The sequence below is a fragment of the Melanerpes formicivorus genome, unplaced genomic scaffold (genome assembly GCF_026170545.1).
Source record: "Melanerpes formicivorus ecotype bairdi unplaced genomic scaffold, bMelFor1.0.p_v2 SCAF_12, whole genome shotgun sequence".
NCBI classification, from domain to species: domain Eukaryota; kingdom Metazoa; phylum Chordata; class Aves; order Piciformes; family Picidae; genus Melanerpes; species Melanerpes formicivorus.
Window position 1 is genome coordinate 18,947,543 of NW_027142364.1, and position 4,837 is coordinate 18,952,379.

At 39.6% G+C, this 4,837-nt stretch overlaps 1 non-coding gene across 1 annotated transcript; it reads left to right on the forward strand.

The window, feature by feature from the left end:
* Nucleotides 1-1,052: 1,052 nt before the first annotated feature.
* LOC137444747 (5S ribosomal RNA) lies at nt 1,053-1,171 on the forward strand. Its single transcript, XR_010988257.1, has one exon. It is a non-coding gene; the product is annotated as a 5S ribosomal RNA (ribosomal RNA).
* The last annotated feature ends 3,666 nt before the right edge of the window (nt 1,172-4,837 follow it).

Below are 4,837 nucleotides of genomic sequence, written 5' to 3' on the forward strand. Positions count from 1 at the left end.
CCTTGCCTTAGAGCAGTTTTTAGACTGTGAATGCTCATTAATTGCCTTTCATCTGAGCAGTTCTAAGAGTGGTGCAATGAACAGTTCATTCCACAAGCATGGTCGTTATTAAAAGCAGTGCTGAGGGTTTGTGAATATGCTCATGGTTTAAACAGCAGGCCTTTGAATAAAATTGTAGCTTTAATTACTGAGGGGAAAAAAAAAAATGGCAAAAACTTCAAGCTTTAGGATGGCCTAATTAAAAGTGAAGAGAAATGAAAATTATCAGAATTCAGGGCAACAGGAAAATAAATGATAAGTAGGAAATTTCAGGCTGTAATAGGAAAAGAAACAGTTTTAAGTTGCTTGGTAATTAGAAAGCAAAACTTCTCTCTTATGGTAGCTGAAGTTATTAACTGACCTAAATCTCTCTAAAGCATCTAGGTCTTATCCACACTTAATGATTAATTTCAGGTTAGTCCTACAATAAAGTAACTTTACATCAGTTAGCTATCATGTTAAGAGAAATAAACTACTGACAATATGTCATCAGTTCTTATTACTGTAGTCCTTAAAATTGCAGATGAAATACTTTTACAGATGAAATATAGATTGCAAATCTATATTTTAAATCTATAATTTAAATTCAAACTATTTTCAGTATCACTGAGAGGTGCAAATATTGTCAGGGGTGCTAGAGACTGATAGAAATCAGAGGTGGGACCCACATCTTTAAGAGTTGTTTTAACTGTAGTCTACAACAGTCCATTTGCTCAGGCAGGTCATTTAAGTTTCCACAGCACTAAGAATCAAAAGCTTCCTACATCAGATGTCTCAGGTTATCCTGTGAATTGAGATTTCATCAAAGCACTTAGTTAATTACTATGCTAATACTTTGAGGGGAGTGAAAACTAGATTTTATTAACTAACTTATATTATTAATATGAGGGGGGAAAAATGAAGCTTTCCTTGGTTTTAAGGTATCATCCTGATTTTTATGATTAGAAAACAAATTCAGTATGGCTGCATGTACTAAATGAAAAGCCAAAGAGCAGCAGCAAATCTAGGTCCGTGCCTACGGCCATACCACCCTGAGAACGCCCGATCTCGTCTGATCTCGGAAGCTAAGCAGGGTCGGGCCTAGTTAGTACTTGGATGGGAGACCGCCTGGGAATACCGGGTGCTGTAGGCTTCTTTTTTACCTCATTGCCCTCTACAACTACCTGAAAGGTGGTTGTAGCCAGGAAGGGGTTGGCCTCTTCTCCCAGGCAACCAGCACCAGAACAAGGGGACACAGTCTCAGGCTGCGCCAGGGGAGGTTTAGACTCGAGGTGAGGAGGAAGTTCTTCACCGAGCGAGTCATTCGTCATTGGAACAGGTTGCCCAGGGAGGTGGTTGACTCATCGACCCTGGAGGCTTTCAAGGGGAGATTGGACGCCATGGTCTGGTCATGAGGTCTGTGTTGATAGGTTGGACTCGATGATCCTCGAGGTCCTTTCCAACCTAAGTGATACTGTGATACTGTGATACATCATACCATGGCATCAAGTTGTTGTTCAATGTTCATAAAAATGAAGGCAAGCTGCAGTTCACTCCTGGATCTGAGCTGTCACCTTAGTCATAAGTAATTTTTGTTATAAAACCATGGCCAATAAAAGAAAAATAAAAAATGATGTGCTGCAGCTGCCAATTTAGTGTGCGACAGCAGCTAAATATTGTATGAAGAAAAAATTTAATGCAATTTTTATCAATCAGAACCCTTTGAGGACTTCATTATGTTTCCACTTACCCTTTCTCCTCACATTATTGTAGCTCTCTACCTATCTTAGAGAGCAGTGAGTTGCTCTTTTACCTTTCACAATAAGGAAGATTTATCTAAAATGTCTAGATAGTGTAATATAAATTCTCTTCTTACTTATCTTTACAAAATAAATATAGCAGTGTAGGGAGAACCACTGCTGAAAGCTTCACATGTCATTGCTCTGCCTTCTCAGACTACCATGTGTCACTGAGATATAATATCTTTATCCTAAGGTTATAATTGTGTTGTGTGACAGATGAATGAATGCTCCTGTGTCTTTTAATGCATTAAAAGTATTCAACATGAAGAAGTGTTTCAGGGACAAGGTTGGAGCAGAATGAAAAAGGTGGGGTTTTAACTATGCTGCAAACATATTTCCTGGAATTTTTTCTTGTGGTAATGTGGCAAAATTTTTCAGGGTGGTATTTATAGTAGGTCAGAAAGAGGTGGCTGTAAATAACGTCATAGTTTTAGATCTAGGCAAGTCCAGATGGGGGAAGTTGGGCAAGAAACTGCAAGTCTTGCTGTTAGTGTAAGGATGAGGAGTAGAGCAGGCTGGATGTGAAGAGGAGGTTCTCCACCATGAGAGTGGTGAAGCCCTGGAATGGGTTGTCCAGGGAGGTGGTTGAGGCCCCATCCCTGGAGGTGTTTAAGAACAGGCTGGATGAGGCTCTGGCCGGCCTGATCTAGTGTGGGGTGTCCCTGCCCATGGCAGGGGGGTTGGAACTAGACGATCCTTGTTGTCCCTTCCAACCCTGACTGATACTACGATACCAACTTGTCATGGCACCTGTAGATTAACCTAAACTCTCCAAAGCTTTCTAAATAAGAACAACTTCCAGAACAGGCTTGATGTGGAAAAGCACAGAAGTGTTTTTCACCCACTTCTTTCCTCTGATTTGTGATTTCTGCATTTCTCACAATCACAGGCTGCAGGACCCTGAGCAGATGTGCCTTTCTGGCTTTTGGTTTCTCGATGCCAGCTGGGGTTTATTATTGTTGTTCCTTCCAATCTATGAAGTGGTTATTGTCATAATTTGTTTGCATTTGTTTTTCTTTATTAGCGTCCTTGAAGGATGTATAGACCAGGATCAGAAGTGCTCTATTTATCCACAGATAAAGTATTTTTACCTACGTTCTTCCTCAACAATACCTCTTTTCTAAAATGGTGAAAAAAAAGGCATTTTAGATACCATTACCATTTAGTTGAGTCTTCATTGAGAGTGCAGCTTGTGAACTGGATTTTCTTTCTTGTAATATTTATTCACTGGTAACTCACTGTATTTTAATTACCCCAAGGCATTCCAGGCCTATCTCATTTAGACAAGTGCACAGCTGTGTATTTTCTTTGGGATTACTATTTGAGCACTATTCTGAGTGTTATTTAGATTATAAAGTATAAATTTAGAGGCGGCAGGTTTATGTATTTTTCATAAGAGATATGTGGTGGCTGGTAAGTAGCAAGAATTTCAGAGGAATTAATCTACTACAAAATAGCAGGACTGATTGCTTGAAACATTCAGTTCAGTGCCGAAACATTCAGTTCAGATACAGGCACAGCATAGTACTGTGCTTACTGCTTTGTGTGCTCAGTATTCACACTCTTAATATATGAAATACTCACATATTGTGATGACCCTTTGGAAAAAAAAGAGTATTTAAAATGTAAGTGCTTTTACATGAACCCATGTGCTAATCTTTATCTGGATTAGCAAATAATTCAGTTCTGATATGTATAAGATATTCAGAACTGCTTTATATCTCATGTGATATGCTTTCTGTTACTACATTCAAAAAGCAATTCAGTAAAGTGGACATGTGGCCAAACCTAAAAAGAATATTCCTCCTGTTGATTAATTTCCACAAGGCTGTAACCAACATGTTCAGCAAGGTGTTTGAAATGAACCTCTTTGTTGATTTCAGGAGACGTGCCTGTCCTGTGCAGTTCTGGTTTTAGAGTTAATAAAGGAGTATTGTGGAAGTGTGATTCAATTACTGAAGCTTTTTAAAGTCTTTGATAACAAAAACATCCTTTTTATTAAAAAATAAATAAAAAAGCCTTGTTTAAAAGAAAAATAATTCCAAATACTGTTGTTGCTTATAGAGACATACAGTGAGATATTTAACTGACAAAGAGTTCTCATTGTCATAGAATTGTTAGGGTTGGAAAGGACCTCAAGGATCATGTAGTTTCAATCCCCATGGGCAGGGACACCTCACCCTGGATCAGGTTGCTCAGAGCCACATCTAGCCTGGCCTTAAAAAACCTCCAGGGATGGGGTTTCTTCCACCTTTCTGGACAACCTGTTCCAGTGTCTCAGCACCCTCATGGTGAAGAACTTCTTCTTAACATCCAATCTGAATCTACCCATTTCTATTTTTTTTTTCCCCATTCCCCCCTAGTCCTCTCATTATCTGACACCCTCAAAAGTCCCTCACCAGCTCTCTTGTAGACCCCCTTAAGATACTGGATTCATCATTCATCATTAAAACTAACAAAGGATATTAATATGGTGGCAGAAAAAACACCATAAAAATGTATTGGTTACTGCCAAGAGGGAAGATATTGTTACCTTAATTCAACAGACCACGCTGTTTCAACATGCTCCAATGTTTTTAAACACCATATTCTCGTATGTTGACCTGACACTGACACCACACTGGTATGAGCACAGCCATATCCTCTAGAGAAAGTACTGACAGATTTGCCAGTGCAGGGAGCATGATCAGGACCAGTGTTTGAGCATGGTGCAAGACAGGGAAGAGAGAGTGGTTTGGAATGATAATGGAGAGCAAGTGCAGTGGAGGTGGAGCTGTAATGAATCCTGGCCATCATCACCGAGCTAGCCAGACTGCCTCTGGATGCTGTTGATACAGCAGAGATGTATCTTCAGTCAAACAAGATCTGTTTTTATCTCCATGATTCAGAAAACACTCAGGTTTTGTTGCCTCAGGTGCGCACTTGCACCTCCAGAGGTGCTTTAGAGACCTGGCATGTGGACAAATTAACTGAGGTCCCTTGACAGCTAGGTAAATAATAACAGAAATATTGTTTAA